Raw genomic sequence first — 19205 nt, 5'->3', positions numbered from 1 at the left:
AGAAATGTGTCTTGTTTCACTATCTTATCTTTGATATAACAGCTAGTGATGAAAATACTATCGGCAACAGATGTGCCAAGCAGAGTCATGAAGATAGTGCAGACATTCAAAATTATAATATCATTCGGAACTGTACCGTTACATTTGCCATACGTGATCACCTTTGATCAATAATACTCAGTGTGTTTAGAAATAATTTTATTAATTACAGTTTATTTTATCGCTTACGTGATTCTGTCTATTACCAGGCTTTGTCTTGCCAACTAATTATAGAAGTTGGTATTCTGTCTATTACCAGGCTTTGTCTTGCCAACTAATTATAGAATTGGGTATTCTGTCTATTACCAGGCTTTGTCTTGCTAACTAATTATATAAGTGGGTATTCTGTCTATTACCAGGCTTTGTCTTGCCAACTAATTATAGAAGTGGGTATTCTGTCTATTACCAGGCTTTGTCTTGCCAACTAATTATAGAATTGGGTATTCTGTCTATTACCAGCTTTGGCCATGGCTATTCTGTCTATTACTGGCTTTTCTGCACTAATTATAGAAGTGGGTATTCTGTTATTACCAGCTTGTCTGCCAACTAATTATAGAAGTGGGTATTCTGTCTATTACCAGGCTTTGTCTTGCCAACTAATTATAGAAGTGGGTATTCTGTCTATTACCAGGCTTTGTCTTGCTAACTAATTATAGAAGTGGGTATTCTGTCTATTACCAGGCTTTGTCTTGCTAACTAATTATATAAAGTGGGTATTCTGTCTATTACCAGGCTTTGTCTTGCTAACTAATTATATAAGTGGGTATTCTAGTCTATTACCAGGCTTTGTCTTACCAACTAATTATAGAAGTGGGTATTCTGTCTATTACCAGGCTTTGTATTGCCAACTAATTAAACAGCCCAACAAAACAACAAAAAGTTACGCCAACCATATCATTCAAAATTTTTAACAAAAATAAAAAACATCAATGACTAGAGAAAAAATTCTATATATAATATCTTTATGCGATCCGCAAAGCAACGCATGGTCTAATACGAAAAAAAATAACTGTTTAATAGGTATTTATACTCTAAGTCAGAATCAACCCGACAAGAGAAGAACACAAAATGTACCTCATCTTCCTTCGAAAAGACGTCATTTAAAAATCAACATAATGAACAAGAGTCAGAGGTCCGTTGATTTCTTTTCCTTAGAAACTATCTTCATTGATAACGTCCGTGAACGTCCGGACTTTATACGATAATCTCAAGGACACTATGAGATCATTCTTGCCTATAACTTGTGCTAAACAAATAGACGCAAATCTGTTCTTATTCCATTAACTTTAAATACAAGACCAAACCAGTGGGTTAACACGAAAACTTATCAACAATTTTGCATAGATTTATCATTGAAAGTCCATGTTTCGAGCCACTGGTACAACACTAATTACTTCTTTCTTTCTATCTCTTCATTCTGTCACTTAGTTCAACCTTTTTCCTGAAAATTATAGGAGCAAATATTGGTTGTTTAAATCTGGGTTATACTTACTTATAAAGGTTTCCATTTAACTGTGTAGTAGATCTTTAGTGTGCATTGCGTCGAGTAGTGGAGCATGGGAACATATGCTGTGAAGGTCCATAGCGTCTTCTTCTTCGGAAAATAAGCACTGCATCGAAAGCTAGCTATACTAATAGCATGAAATAAAAAGATTAATGAGTATAACTGTCGAGGAGGTGAGTAACCTTTGACGGAATCCCCAAGTTATAATAAATACAAGCCGTGCGCGGCGATCTTTCCCATGATCATTATCAAAATTTCTCACCAAATTCAATTTAGATAACAAGCATGAAGGTACATATAGAAGGGCGCAGAAAATTGGACATTCCGGGCCTCTTGCTTAACAATCAACCGAGACATTGCACTAAACGCACATGGCTGGATAAGTTTTAAACCATTCTTATGGGTCGGTCTATTGCAACAACGCACTGAAACTGTATTACATTATCTAGAATTTTGGAGACGTGAAATTTACATGTAAGTAAATCGGCGACATTATTTGTCTCGCCCTCTAATCACCACGTTTTCCTCCACTTTTATCCAAAGTTTTATGCGCCATAAATAACCGATGATTGAATACATAGATCAAAAGCCTTTACTTGCGTAATCAAATAAATTAAAGCACAATACAAAGTAATCCGTATTGTTTTGAGCTTCTAATAGAATAAATACATCTAAAACACTTGGCCAACGCAAAGCATAAGCAATCACTTAGTACCCAAATCCCAGGCTTATAAGAAAAAACCAAACTTGTGCTCATTACGTGAACAATATCTTCAACGCGACAGCACTTCCATCATTTAAAACAGCGCACTTATTAGTTAACACAGAGGTAATAAATTTACGCTAAATGACTAATATCATGTATATAACCCTCTACATTATTTGATTAACCTTATTAATATCCCCCTTACATATTAGTGGCAGAACGGAATCTTACATGAGAACAACCTTGGCCCATGACCTCTTGAAAACCAACCATTTCTAGTCAACATCTCAGGTTATTCACAAATAATTTTATAACAAATCATGGTAAATCAGCCTTATTTTTATACATACGAATGAGCGGATTCGTAAAGAACTCATGATCGGAATGCACAGCGAGCTTTGCCCTTAGGCAGAGCTCCTTAATTAGCGATCAGCTATGATCCCTTTCCTCAGAGACTAAAATCTACATCTAACTCTGGGAAATACACACTCACCATTCATCCCTATTTAGATGAATGTTACTCAGTATACTGCTTACACCACCACTCGCCATGATTCTTTCTTGAAAATAATTGAAAAAAACTAGTTAAATAGATTACTATTTCCAGTCTTTGAGGTCTTACGTCTTGCAACTCTTACAAAAAAATTCCACAGGAGTTATTACGTTTTCCAAAACATCTAAGCAGTATTTGGCCTCTCGCATACTATTATAAGAGTGCGTGATTGGATCTATTCTCTCATAGACTTTTAATATTGCTGGTTTTCTTGCGACATGAATATAGAGCATATTTCAGGTTAGAGTACACAATAGACACACAACCGATCCTGCAGTCTGTCTGAAACTACAGATAAACAGCTCTTTCTTGATAAATTTTACTACAAACTCTCTGCAACTTGCTGTCAAAAAACCATGGGCTTTATCTGGTCTCATATTTTAACCGTGAAGTAACGGATATGACAGGGACATGCACACCAATTTAATAACTATCTCTGTTGGAAATACAAGATTTATCAAACAATTTTTCGATGAAACTTGAAATAAAAGTTAGTCCAGACATATATCGCAACCCTGATTCTCTTGAGTTACACAGCGGTCGGATTATCAACAACAGCTATGTCTTAAAAATCGAGCGTGGGCGCGTCATATATAGTCATGCTCGAAACGATAACATACTGGCATCATATTGACCACTGGCACATTTGACACAAGTGGAGTATAAACGCGTTATCATTACCCCCCGGCCCTGAGAAACAGTTTACATTGAGATACTATTATCTGATGATACAAACATCTAAAAGCAAGGAATATTCAGAGCATCTGCTTCAGCAGTATATTTTCAAAAACGACCATACTTCAAAACTTTTAATAGGAATTTGACATCGTAACCATCACATCGTGTCAATGCATAATCAATAAGCCGAACAATCCCAACGTGAATCCTAAAAATGATAAATCATAACCATCCCAGAACGCGCGCCCGCAGTGTGGAAACGTACCATTTAGAGAAATTTGAACTCCCGTATGCTGTTCTTACAATAGATGAATGCGTACATATAGTGATACCCGACCAAAAAGTAATATACTTGTTCTGGTCCCTCTGGAACTACGGTGTAGCTTGCTGTACAGGCGAGTCACGCGCGGATAACTAAATGAAAAACCCATCAAGACCTCACCGTGAGAATGCTATCATGCAACGAATTCAATAGGTATAAAGTCCGGATCTGTGACCGGTCTCTACTGTTAAGGATACGCTGCCCACATTACCATAAACACCTTTCCTAAATAAACTATAAGAGGCCAGATGCTGTCTTACACAAGATACCAGCGCATATAATCCTACTTTCGTACGAACGAACAAATACAGAACCGTTCGAGTTGGGTAGATATCCGCGCGGGCGAACAATAAATCTCGTTTATCGAGATCGTCAGGAAATAGTTTACCATTAGAATTATTGGAGACCACATAACAATACTTATCTTAAAAGCTCAGACTCTAGAGAACTTATAATACGTCCAGCAGCCAAAGACTATATAAACATACCACTCACCACACCCTTTAACAATTTTGCTCTAATCAACTCTGGTTATAAGCCAATTAAACACCGCGTTTCAATATACACTCATTCCGCTCAAACGTCACTAAACCAATCTTCTGTTAGACAAAAAAATACCTGCTTCTCCCAAATGTACTTGCCATGAAAATCACATGTTTCTCGACTTTATTTTTCAACCCTCACTGGCCGCGTTCCAACAACACAGACGAATATAGGTATTGGCCTCCTACGAAACCGCTAAATCGACTCGAGATGTAACGAGCGAGTCTCATCGCGACACATGATGATTGATCCATGATTACGGCATTGGGCGCATCCATGACGGCTGCTGACTACGTAGAACCCTTCTGCAAGACATTTGTTCTCGCCCTAGTCTTGACACTGCCACCATGCAACATGCTTGTCCTTGGGGCGATCTCGTGTCGGAAACTTTGCCTTAAGGGCAACCTGGCGAGCGCGAGACGTGGAGGATTGCTCTGACGTCGCTTGGCGTAACTGGCGTCGGTCAGCTATAGAAGTGTACCTACGACACTAGGTTTGAATCATGCTGGACTACCCTCCGGCTCTTCACCAATGTAAATGAACTCATCCACATACAAATTTAAATCTCTCAACAAATTTAACTCTATGTGAGTTCTGAGCCTACGAAGGGCCACGCTCTATGCACAACTGAAAAGAGTTTTTCTTGTCTCGGATTTTCTCCGACAAGCGGACGGAAAACTGCTCCATTTAACGCCCGTATCGAAGTGACCTCTAAGTGAGTGTAAGTCAACGAGGCAATAAGACAAAAGACAATGCTGACTCGCGGGATAGAGAAAAATATCTGGCTACACGCGAATAAGAACGGGGGCCCTGTCCATGTTTTTCGTTATACCAAAGCGATTGACCATTTCCCAAAACCAACATCTTCGACACAACACAAGTTTCATTATACAGACACGATCGAATTAGTGTGCCGTACTAGTGTCCTCATGCACGTTTCTCCTCGGATCCTTCCTCTCATTGTCCCGGTGGTTGTTGTTTGTAACATTGTGCGGTCTATAACCTAGTGTAGGTTTTTATTAGGTTCACATCCCATCCGCCCCCATGTACATCAGTGGTGTTAGTACATCATAGAACAATAACATTAGCGATATAAGCTTATGCGTGGGGAAGAATAGCAGGGAGCTAATGGAGGCAACTCCCCTAAAACAATCCGGTGAAGACGAGGTAGGCCTTCCAAATTGGAGCGACATTGAGGTCCGTTACTATTGACCTCAGTTCATTCTCCTCACTTATCAATGCACCTCCTTGTCTAATACAAAAGCCATTGGACCACAGAATCCGACCATCTCTACTTCTGTATTATTGAGCAACACTGAAATGATCATTACTATGAGCTTCTAATCCGTCCCTAGCCCTACACTAGAATCTACATAACATTTTGACCCAATCGCTTCAAGACACTGTGCTCTACGAACTCAGAGTTTTCTACCAAACTTAAAGTTCCCAAACTTTCTTTCTCTTCAATATCACGCACGCGCGGGATGAAAATAATGAGGGAAGAGTCATGTTTTGAACTACTTTGTTCTATTTTCTATCGAACTTCTGTTCCTACATTGTGCTTCAGAGTCTATTTTCTATTCGTGCCATAAACGTAAGCAATGTCCAATATTACAATCACACACGTGACTACTCAATCTTGAAAGTTCCTCCCTCCACAACAAAACCTGTATGGGCATCGAGCCGTGATAACATTAGATGAGTCTGTTTATTCAGCCATATTCGAGTAGATAGCAGCAGCGTCCAGTAAGCGTAGAACGATTAGGTGTCGTGAGGTCCGCACGCTGTAAAACTTTTCGACTCAGTGTGCAGTGATTGGTGAGGCGATCAAAGTTCAACGAGGATACCACCTATACAGTTTCTAATCAACTGCGTTCGATAATCTACAATATCAAAAGAGCGGCATAGTATCGATAAACAGAGTAAGGAAACTTCAATTCACTACAAATCAGCACAATTCATACATGCAGAAATTCTATATTCAAAACATTCACAGTATAAAAGACAACTCAAACACATACCAGATAAGAATCAGACGCCACCGTAGCGACGATACTTACCACTGGAAGCCGCCATACGGATCAAATATAGACAAGCGGGTATTCTAGTCTATTACCGCAGCCTTTGTAATGACACACCTAATTATAGAAGTGGGTATTCTAGAAGTCCTAATACAACAGGCTTTGGTCTTAGCAAACTAAAATATATAATGTTGGTATTCTGGTCCTATCTACCAGCGCTATGTCTTGCCAACTAATTATAGAAGTGGGTATCTCCTGTCCTTTTACCGAGGACTTTGAGTCCTTGCCATCCTAATTGATTACAAGAAGTGAGTAAATTCTAGTCACATAACCATGCTTTGTCTTGCCAATGGCAGAGCGGGAGAGGGCCTATCTAAGTACTCAGGCAATTGGCTTGCTAAACTAAAAATATTAGTCAGTGAGGTATTCTCGATAGCTATTACTCACCCAGGCTTGATCTTGTCGGCGCGCGAGAACTAAAAAATAGAAGTGGGTGTATTCACCTGTGCACACCAACCTAAGGCTTTATCTTCAGTGCTAACTAACGTTATAGAAAAGAGCGGGTATGATCAGTCTAGTTTACCAAACAAAGTGCTTTTAGTCTTGCCAACTAATTATAGAAGCTGCGCGTAATCTCTGCTGTCTCATTACCCAAGGCATTGTCATAGCCAGCATAATTAAAAGACAAGTGTGTAAATTCTGTCCATAAACCAGCGCTTTTGTTCCTATGCCAACGAATCTATACAGCGAAGTAAGCTATTCTGATCTAATTACCAGTGCCTATTGTCCTTAGGCCACACTAAAATAGTAGAAGTGGTAATACCTGTCACTATTACCAGAAATTTTGTCTAGGCTACTAATTAAAGAAATGGGTAATTCCCTGTCTATTAGCCGATGCTTTGAGGGGCATTGGCCCAACATAATTTCATAGAAATTGGGTAACTCATGTCAGACTATTTAACCAGAGCTTATGAGTCTTTGCCAACTAATTCAAATAAGTTGGGTATAATCTGTCCTATTTACCAGGCACTTGTCCTTCCCAACTAAATAATAGAAGAGGGTTATTGCTGGTCATATACATAACAGGCTATGTCCAAGACCAATTATTTTTATCGAAGTAGACATATTACTGTCCTTTTAGCGCAAGCGGAGTTAATATCTAGTTAACTAAGTATACGAAGTTGGGTATCAGTCACTATTACCAGGTTTTTAGTCCTGGCCAACTAGTTACAGAAGTGGGTAATCTGTCTCATTACCGAAGGCTTTGTCTGGCTACGGCGGCTAAGTTAATATAAGTGGCGGCGTATTCTGTCTATTTATCATGCTTTGTCCTGTGCAACAAGTTACAGAAATTGGGTATTCTGTTCTACATTACCTAAAGGCTTGTCCTTGGCCCCAACTAAATTATCAGCTTCTGTCTTGCCAACAAATTACAGAAATTGGGTATTCGGTCTCTTACCATGCTTTGTCTTGCAACTAATTATAGAACAGTGACATTCTGTCCACTGATTACCAGCTTTGTCTGTGCAAACAAGATTATAGGAAGTGGTATTCTGTCTATTACCCAGCTTTGACTTGCCAGCTAATTATAGAAGTAGGTATTGCTGTTCTATTACCAGGCTTTGTCTTGTTAACTAAGTATCAAAAGTCTGGCTATTCTGTCTATTACCTAAGGACACTTTTACTGGCCAACAAATAACATGGAACAAGTGAGCTATTCTGTCTATAACAGTGTGAGAGAGTGACTGGCCAGCTATAAAACTCAAGAAGTTGTAGGTATATATGTCTATTATAACCATGCTTCTTGTCTTGCGGGCAACAAGTCTTATAATAAATGGGTCTATACTAGTTAACATTAAACAAGGCCTTTGTGTCCTTTGCCAACTAATACAAAGAAGTCTGGTATTCATGTCTATACTACCGACCAGCTTTGTGCTGGCCAACATTAATCTATGGAAAGTGGTTCTATCTCTGTCTCATCTACGCAAGGTTTCCTGAGTCAGGGGTTCCCCCCCAACTAATTATAGAACGTGGGCTATTCTGTCTATTAACCAGGCTTATGACATGCCAGCTAATTAGAGACGTTGCTATTCTAGTCTACTACCAGTGCTTTGTCTGGCCAACTAATTATAGCAAGTGGCTTATCTAGCTGGTCTAGTTACCAGCTTTGACTTGCCAGCAAATCAATAAGAAGTAGGTGTATTCTGTCTATTACCACTTTTGTCTTGTTTCAGCAAGTTAATAGGTAGAGTTGGTATTGCTGTGCGTAATACCCAGGGCTTTGTCTGTCCAACTAGTTATAGAAGTGGGTATGTTCTGTCTCATTATCAGGCTTATTGTCTTGCTCCAACAAATTACGCGTGAATTGGGTCTTTTCTGTCTATTACCAGGCTTTGTCTTGCAAACTAATATCATAGAAAGTGCCTATCTGTCTATTATCAGCTTTGTCTTGCCAACAAATACAAGAAATTGTGTATTCTTCCATGTTACCAGGCTTTTGTCTGAGCCTAACGAGAATTAGTAGAAGTGCCTATTCTGTCTACATACCAGGCTTTGAATCCTTCCCCAACCTAATGTATAGACAAGTGGCTCGATTCTCTGTCAATTACTCAATGCTCTGTGCTTGTTCAACAAATTATAGAAGCGTAGAGCTATTCTGTCATATAAACCAAGACGTTGGATCATGTCAACAAATTATAGAATTGGGTATTCCTGACTATTAACAAGCCTTATTGTCCTGGGCCAACAAGTTTAATAGAATTGTGTCTACTGTCAAAATAGCCAGCAAGCTTTGTCTGGAGTCACCAAATTACAGAATTTGGAGGTAATTACCCGTCAATGTAACCAAGAAGCTTTTGTCTTGCGCCATCTAATTATAAGAAATAGCTATTCTATGTCTATTACCAGGCTGCTGCTGGTCTTGTCAACAAATTATAGAAGAAGGCACAGTTCTGGATCTATTACACAGGTCTTTGTATCTATGCCAACTCCCCACCCCCCCCTCCCCCCCCCCCCCTCCCCCTTAATTAATCAGAAGTTGGTATTCTCTGTCTATTAACCAGGCATGACGACTGGACCACAAATTTAATAGAAGTTGGTTATTGCTGTGGCCAACTAGTTAAAGAATGGGAGGTACGATTCAGTCTACATTACCAGGCTTATTGGTAACTCGGCCAACTAGTTTATTAGAAGATGGTATATCTAGTCTATCTAATCAGGCTTTGTCTCTGCCATACAAATTACAGAATTGATTTATTCCATGTGCTATTATCTCAGGCTTTGTCTATGCCAACTCGCATTACATATGAAAGTGCGCTATTCTGACGCTTGTACGCAGGCTATGGTCTGGTCAACCATTTCATAGAAGAGGCTATTCTGTCTGATAATCAGGCTTCTCTTGACTTAGCTAGCTCATGTACAGAAGAGGGTATTCCTTGTCCTATTACCCAGCGCTGTCTGATTCTGCTTCCAACATTTTAATAAGTGAAGTGGGCGCCTACATGTATCATCATTTACACAGGCTGTTGACTTGCCAGCTAGGGATTATAGAGAGTGGCTGTTCTCTGTCTAAAACCCATGGCTTTGTCCTATCCAACAACTTATAAAGAACGTGGCTATTCTGTGTCTATTTACCAGGCTCATGACCTTGCCAGCTAAAATATAGAATTGGCTTTATTCTGTCAATTATCCGCGGCATTTGTCTAGCCAAACAGAGTTATGGAAATGGGTGGATATCACTGGTCTATTTTATCATACCTTTGACTATAAACCAACAAATACATAGAAGTGTGAGGTTAGTCGCTCCCTATTACCCAGGCTATCGTGACTATAGCCAGCTTATTATAAAAGACACGGTGGGTTCTGACTTATAACCAGGCTTAAGCTTGTTACTAATGTATAAGAAGTGCTGGAATTCTGTTCTATTACCCAAAGGCTATATGTCTGGCCAACTAGTTACATGAAGTGGAATTCTCTGTCTATTACCAGGCTTTGAGTACTTGCCAACAAATTATAATCGAAATGGGTTATTCTAGTTCTACTATCAAAGGCTTTCTGTCTTGCCCACAAATAAATACACAGAATTGCGGTATTCCTGTCTACTTACCAAGGGCCTCTGTGTTATTGTGTCCAACTCAAATAAAAGAAGTGGGTAAATTCATGTCCTAATACCAGGCTATTGAGTCTAGCAACATTATTTATAGAAAGTGGGATATCCTATCTAATTAACAGGGCTTTGCGACATGTTAGCTAAGTATAGAGAAGTTGAGCTATTCTGTTCTATTACCCGGCTTTGTCTGGGCCAAACATAGGTTATAGAAGTATGTTATATCTGTCAGTATATATCGACGACTTTGACCCTATGCCACGCTAATTATAGAAAATGGATTAATACTGTATTTATTACCAGGCCTTGTCTTGCCAACAAATCTATAGAAATTGGTTATACAATCAGTTTATTTACAATGGCTTTGGTCTCTTGCCAACTAATTATACGAATTTGGTGTATTCTGTCTATTACCAGGCTATGTCTGGCACTATTAAATTATAGAGGTGGTTTTAATCTGTCTTGTACCAGCTGTTGTCCTGTCAACAAAGTAATAGAAGTTTGTATTCTGTGCTATTACACCGGCCCTTGTCATGCCAACTAATTATCATGAAGTTTGGTACTTCTGTTCTATAACAAGGACTTTGACTATCGCCAGCTAACAAAGAGTAGGTAATCCACTGTCCTAATACCAGGGATTGTACGGGCCACTAGTTATAGAAAGTCTGCCTTTCTGTCTCTATTACCAGCTTTGTCTCTTGCTCAACAAACTTATAGATAAACTGCGTTTACTCTGTCTTTATTTACTCAGGCTTTCTGTCTTGCTAATTATACGAATTGGTCTATTCTGTCTATTCTACCAGCTTATTGTCTGGTCAACCAAATTATAGAAAGTTGGTTTCTGAGGTATTACCAGGCTTTGTCAGAAGATCCAAGGAATATAGAATAAGGCTGTTCTGTTCATAAGGATCCAGGCTTTGTCTGGCCAACAGGGCACTTTAGTAGAAGTCCAAGGATTCTGTCTATTACCAGGCTTTGTCTTGCCAACTCAGAAGATCCTGTCAATTACCAGAAATCCTAGGAGGCAACTAATTATAGAAGTAATCTTAAGAAGTGGGTATTCTGTCTATTATCAGGCTTTGTTCAGAACTAATTATAAAGGGGTATTTTTTGTCTATTACCAGGACTTTGTTGCAGAAGATTAGAAGTGGTTATTCTGGTAAGTTCAGAGCTTGTCTATAGAAGTTGGTATTCTGTCTACTATTACCACAGGCTTTGTCTAGGCCAACTAGTACAGAAGTGGGTATTCTGTCTATTACCAGGCTTGTCTTTCCAACTATAGTTATAGAAGTGGGTATTCTGTCTATTATCCAGGCTTTGTTCAGAAGATCTATTAGGCTTTGACTAATTAGAAGTGGGTTTTCTGTCTCATTATGTCTTGCCAGGAAGTTATTCTGAGGACTTTCTACCACCAGGCTTGTTTGTTCAGAAATTATAGGACTTGTGGAAGTGGGTATTCTGTTGATCAGAAGATCCAAGGACTTGGTACTGGACTTTGTTCAAAGATCCAGAGAAGTTCCTAAGGTATTCTGTCTATTACCAGGCTTTGTTCAGAAGATCCAATTATAGAAGTGGGTATTCTGTCATATTACAGGCTTTGTCTTGCCCAACTAATTTAGAAGTGGGTATTCTGTCTATTACCAGGCTTTGTCTTGCCAGAACTAAAGATTCCAAGAATTATGAAGGTATTCTGTCTACCAGGCTTTGTTTGCCAACTCTAGAAGATCCAAATGATTTGAGGTACCATCAGGCTTTGTTCAGAAGATCAAGGACTTATGGAATATTCTGTCATTACAGGCTTTGTTCCAGAAATTCCAGAAGTTGATTCTGTCATTACCAGGCTTTGAACACCTCCAGCTTTCTTAGAAGTGGGAACTAATGTATATTACCAGAAGCTAAGATTATAAGGGACTTATTCTGTCTATTACCAGGCTTTGTTCAGAAGATCCAAGAACTTGAGGTACCTACCAGGCTTTGTTCAGAAGAATTCAAGGGCTATTCTGTGAGGTCTTTACCAGGCTTTGTTGCAGAAGATCAAAGGGTATTCTGGTAGGCTTTTCTTGCCAACTAATTATAGAAGTTGGGTATTCTGTCTTAGTACCAGGCTTTCTGTCTTGAATAATTATAGAAGTGGGTATTCTGTCTATTACCAGGACTTTGTTCTTCCAGCTTATTAGAAGAAGTGGGTATTCTGTCTATTACCAGGCTTTGTCTAGCCAAGATTAATATAGAAGTTGGGTATTTGTTATTACCAGGGCCTTTGTCTTGTCAGAAATTATTTGGGTATTCTGTCTATTACCAGGCTTTGTGTTCCCAAAATTATAGAAGTTTCTGTTTACAGAACTAATGGCCATAGGAAGTTGAGTCTATTACCAGGCTTTGTTTCTGATCCAAAACTTGAGTATTATCAGAAGTTCAGAAGTATTCTGGGACTCTATTATCCAGGCTTTGTTCACAAATTAAGAACTTGAGGTATTCTGTCATTACACTTTGTTTGAAGTTGCATAGAAGTGGCTATGTTATTGAGGGCTATTCTGTCTATTACCAGGCTTTGTTTATAGAAGTGGCTAATTCTGTCTATTACCACCAGGCTTTGTTGCAGAAGATCCAAGGATTCCTGTCTATTACCAGGCTTTGTCTGGCCAACTAGAATATTCTTTGTTTCTGAGCCCAACTAATTACCAGTGGTACTTCTGTCTACCACCAGGCTTTGTTCAGAAGATCCAAGAACTTGAGGGTATTCTGTCTATTACCAGGCTTTGTTCAGAAGATCAACATGAGGTTATAGAAGTAGGGTATTTGTCTATTATCCAAGGACTTGAGGTACCACAGGTCTTTATTATAGAAGATTCTGTCATAGTACCACCAGGCTTTGTCTATGCCAGGCTTTGTCTAACTAAGATATAAGGACTTGAGGTTATTCTGTCTATTACCAGGCTTTGTTTCCAGCCAACTAATCCAAGAAGTTTGAGGTTACCACCAGGCTTTGTTCAGAAGCCAACATATTTTATAACAAGTGGTTATTCTGAGGTATTACCAGGCTTTGTCTGGTCAGAAAATTAAGAAGTTGAGTATTACCAGGCTTTGTCTTGATCCAACTTGAGGTACCCAGGTACTTTGTTCAGAAGACCAAGGACTTGGTCCACAACTTGTTATAGAAGATGGTATTTGTCTATTACCAGGACTTTGTCTTGCAGAAGATCCAGAGGACTTGATTCTGTCTATTACCAGGACTTTGTTACGAAGATCCAAGGACAAGTGAGGTATTCACTAGGACAGGCTTGTTACAGACTATTATAAGGACTTGAGGTATATTACCAGGCTTTGGACTTTTTTAGAAGTGGGACTGTCTATTACCAGGCTTTGTCTTGCCAGGTATTATAGAAGTGGGAATATCTATTACCAGGCTTTGTTCTTAGCTAAGATCAAGGACTTATTTAACAGTATTATAGGTATTTGTCACCACAGGACTTTGTTTGGCAGAAGATCCAAGACTTGAAGGTACCGCAGGTATTTTTTTTCATCAAGGACTTTGAGGTACCCAACTAGGACTATTCTGTCTATTACCAGGCTTTGTCTTGCAGACTTAATCCAAGAAATGGAGTATTCTGTCTACCAGGCTTTGTTCTCAGAAGATCCAAGGACATTCTGATTATCAGACTTTGTTCAGTAATTAATTCAAGAAAAGTGGTCTATTACCAGGCTTTGTTCAGAAATCCAAAGACTAGAAGGTTGTATTAGTCCAGGCTTATTCTGAATCTTTTCCAGGCTTTGTTCTTGATCCAAGTCAATTTTTTATCTGGGCCAACTAGTTACAGGGTATTCTGTCTATTACAGGCTTTGTCTTGAACCAAGGACTTATAGAAGTGGGTATTCTACAGTATTACAGGCTTTGTCTTGCCAACCTAATTATCAGAAGTGGGTATTCTGTCTCAAGGCTTTGTATTGCCAGGGAAGATTAAGTAAGAAGGACTTGATTTCTGTACCACCAGGCTTTGTTCAGAAGATCCAACAACTTGTGATCTTATACCAGGCTTTGACTTGCCAGGACTTTGTTATAGAAGATCCAAGGACTGAGGTATTACCAGGCTTTGTTCAGATAGACCAAGGACTTGAGTACCACCAGGCTTTGTTCAGGATAGAAGTGGTAGTATTCTGTTCTATTAACAAAACTTGGGTACCACCTTTGTTCAGAAGATCCAGAAGGGACTTTGAAGGTACCACCAGGACTTTTTCAGCCCAAGATAGATGAAGGTTCTGTCATTACCAGGACTTTTTTGCCAGAAGATCCAGACTCAGGTACTTGTGGTATTATTCAGTCTAAGGACTTGAGGTACCACAGGACTTTGTTTGCCAGAATAGATCCAAGGGACATTCTGTCTACCACCAGGCTTTGTATTGCCAAGAATTCAGAACTTGAGTATTACAGGTCTTTTTCAGAACATCCAAGACTTGAGGGTATTCTGTATATTACCAGGCTTTGTTCAGAAGATCCAAGAAGTGGTACTGATTACCACAGGCTTTGTTCAGAAGATCCAAGGACAATAGAGTGGCCACCATTCTGGACTTTTACAGAAGATCCAAGTCATTGAGGTACCACAGGACTTTGTTTTCAAGAAGATTATAAGGATGTCTACCACCAGGCTTTGTTCAGAAGATCCAAAACATGAGGTATTACCAGGCTTTGTTCAGAAGATCCAACTAGTTGAAGTTACCACCAGGCTTTGTTCAAAGATCCAAGGACATGAGGTACCACTGGACTTTTTTTCAGGTCTTTTAAGAACCTGAGGTACCTATTATAGAAGTTCTATGGAAATTAAGACTTGACCTAACCACTGAGTACTTGTATCAGAAGATCTAAAAGACTTGAGGTACCCACAGGCTGTGTTGTAACGAAGATTCAAAAAACATGAGGGACCACCAGTACTTTTCGGAAGATTTTTCAGATGATCCAAATATTACCAGGCTTTGTTCAGTAGATCCAAAACCTTGAGGTAATTTTCATGCTTGTCAGAAGATGCCTAGGTCTTGAGGTTACTCCCACAGGCTTTTGTTACGAAGATCCAGAAGGACATGAAGTATACCACCAAGACTTTTGTCATAGGAAACCAAGAACTTGTTGTACCGACCAGACTTCTTGTTCATGAAGATCCAAGGGACAATGAGGTGACCCACCAGGAGGACGTTGTTTCAGAAGATCCAAGAACTTGACGGTATACCACAGCGCTTTTTTTCAGAAGATACAAGGGACATTGAGGTATAACAACAGGATTTTTGTTTCAGAGGGGATCTCCAAGGGACTTTGTGGTACCACCCGGACTTAGTTACCGAAAGAACCAAGGACATGTGTTACCAAACCAGGGACTTTAGTTCAGAAGATTTCAAGAACTTGAGGGTATTACCAGGCTTTGTTCATCAGATCCTAAAGACTTGGAGGAATTATCAGGCTTTTGTTACGAAGAATCCTTGGACAAGTGGAACCCATCAGGACTTTGTTAGAGATCCAAGGACTGAGGTACCGGCAGACTTTTTCATAGATCCAAGGACCATGTGGATACCACTAGGGACATTGTTCAGATAGATCTCCCAGGACTTGGAGGACACCGCCAGGACTTTGTTACGAAGATCCCAAGAACATGAGATACCCACCAGTAACTTTTACCCAGAAGATTCAAGAAATTGAGGTCTTAACCATGCTTTGATCAGGAAGATCTAAAGATCATGTTCGGTTACCATCAGGCATTTGAGTCAGAAGATCCCAGGACATGACTTGAGGTACCACCTGTACTTAGTTTCAGAAGAGATTCAAGGACATGAGGTTACCACAGGTCTTTTTTCAGAACATCCAATTGCTTGAGGTACTAGAATGCTTTGTTCAGAAGATTCAAGGACTGGGTGAGGTACCACCAGGCTTTGTTTGTTCAGAAGATAGAAAGGACTTGAGGTATTACCAGGCTTTGTCTAGAAGATCCAGGACTTTGTACTTGCCAGGACTTTGTTCAACTAAGATTAAGGACATGAGGTACCTACCAGGCTTTGTTCTTGAACAAGTTCAAGAGAAGGTACAGAGGTATTACCAGGCTTTGTTTTGCCAGAAGATCCAAAGGACTTGAGGTACCACCAGGACTTTGTTAGAAGATCAAGAATTGGTAAGTCTATTACCAGGCTTTGTTCAGAAGATCCAAGGATAGAAGTGGTATTCCAGGTTTTGTTCAGAAGAACTTATAGAAGATTTGTCTATTACAGGCTTTGTTCAGAAGATTGACATGGATTCTGACATTTTACTTTTGTTGTCAGAAGATCCAAGAACATGAGGTATTACCAGGCTTTGTTCAGAAGATCCAAAACTTGAGGTGTTATAGAGGCTTTTTCATTCAACAAGACTTGATTACCACCAGGACTTTGTTCAGAAGATCCAAGTTTATAGAATTGAGGTATTATCACAGGCTTTGTTCAGAAGATTGGACTTGTCAGTACCACAGGACTTTGTTCACTAGATCCAACACATGAGGGTACCACCAGGTACTTTTTCAGTAAGATTCAAGAACTTGAGGTATTACCAGGCTTTGTTCAGAAGATCCAATTACTAGAGGTATTCTGTCACCAGGCTTTGTTCAGAAGATCCAAGGACTTGAGGTACCCCCACCAGGACTTTGTCAGAATTAATACGAAGGACTTTTACAGGCTTTGATTCAGAAATTAACAAGCTTGAGTCTATTACCAGGCTTTGTTTGCAGATCAACAAACATTAAGAACGTATTGGGTTCTAGCCACTTTATTACCAGGCTTTGTTCAGAAGATCCAAGGACTTGATTGGTACCACAGGACTTTGTTCAGAAGATCCAAGGACATGTTACTTTGTTCTTGCAAACTACACACAGGACTTTTTTAGAAGATATTCTGAGGTATTACCAGGCTTTGTTCAGAGGATCCAAGGACTTGAGGTAAGTGGCTTTTCTTCAGAAGATCCAAGGACTTGTTACCACCACAGCTTTTTTTAGAAGATTCAAGAACTTGAGGTCTATTACCAGGCTTTGTTCAGAAGATTGCCAAAGACTTGAGGTATTATCAGAAAGATCCAAGGACTGAGGTACTATTGAGGCTTTTGTTCAGCAAGATCCAGGACATGAGGTACCACTATTACAGGCTTTTTCAGAAGATCCAAGGGTACTGAGGTACCAGGCTTTGTTTCAGAACTTCCAAGGACTTATACCACAGGACTTTGTTTCAGAAGATTCAAGACTTGAGAGGTACCACCAGGCTTTGTTCAGAAGATCTAAAGACTTGAGGTATTATTCTGGCTTTTTCAGAAGATCCAAGGCTTGAGGTACCACAGGCTTTGTTATAGATCCAGTGGACCAGTTCTTCTATCAGAAGATCTACCACAGGACTTTTTCAGAAGATTCCAATAGACTTGAAGGGGTTTGTGAGGAATTACCAGAAGTGGCTTTGTCTGTCAGAAGATCAAGGCTTGAGGTACCACAGAGGACTTTGTATAGAAGATCTAAGGACTTCTGGTACCACCAGGCTTTGTTTGCCAGATCCAAGGAACATGGGTATTCAGTCTTTGTTTTCAGAAGATTCAAGGACCTGTACCACGGAGAGCTTTGTCCCAAACTGAACTACAGTTTTAGAAGATGGGTAAGGACTGTGAGGTATTACCAGGCTTTGTTCAGATAGATCCAAAGTGGGTACTTGTATTATCCACTTTGACTTTTTCAGAAGTCCATAGAAGACTTGGGTAACCAGACTTTGTTCTATTACCCAAGGACTTGAGAGTACCACCAGGCTTTGTTAGAAGATTCAAGAACTTGAGATATTACCAGGCTTTGTTCAGAAATTATAAAAACTATTAGGTATATTACCAGGCTTTGTTCAGAAGATCCAAGGACTTGTGTAGAGAATGAGGTACTATTTACTATCAGGACTTTGTTCAGAAGATCCATAGAACTGAGGTACCACCAGGTTTTTTTCAGAAGATCCAATTACAGGCTTTGTCTTGCACTAGTCGAATTTTATTACCAGGCTTTGAGGAATTATAGAAGTCGGGTATTCTGAGGTACCACAGGCTTTGTTACGAAGATCCAAGGACATGAGGTATTACCACTTATAGAGGACTTATTCTTATTTCAGAAGATTTGCAAGAACTTGAGGGGTATTACCAGGCTTTGTTCAGAAGATCCAATTATAGACTTGGGTATTCTGTCTATTACCAGGCTTTGTTCTTGCCAACAAGGATTATGAGGTACCACCAGGACTTTGTTTCAGAAGATCCAAGTTGAACTTGAGGTATACCAGTGGCTTTTTGTTTCAGAAGATACCAAGGAATTGAGTTATTCAGGACTTTTTTAGAAGATCCAAGGACTTGAGTATTACCAGGCTTTGTTCAGAAGATCCAAGGACTTGAGGTATTACCAGGCTTTGTTTGCAAAGATCCAAGTGACAATACCATTTGAGGTACCACCAGGCTTTGTTCAGAAGATTCTGTCTTGAGGTTACCAGGCTTTGTTCAGAAGATCCAAGACTTGAGGTATAGATCAGGCTTTGTTCTGATTACCAAGGACTTGCCAAACTAATACCACAGGAACTTTGTTTTTCATTCTGTCTATTACCACAGGCTTTGTCTTGATATCCAAGAAGTAGGTAATTATCTGAGAGGCTTTGTCAGAAGATCCAAGGACTTGTCTATTACCAGGACTTTGTTCATTTGAAGATCCAAGGACTTGAGGTACCA

This window comes from Argopecten irradians, chromosome 8 (genome assembly GCF_041381155.1).
Source record: "Argopecten irradians isolate NY chromosome 8, Ai_NY, whole genome shotgun sequence".
NCBI classification, from domain to species: domain Eukaryota; kingdom Metazoa; phylum Mollusca; class Bivalvia; order Pectinida; family Pectinidae; genus Argopecten; species Argopecten irradians.
Note: the sequence above shows the minus strand (reverse complement) of the source record.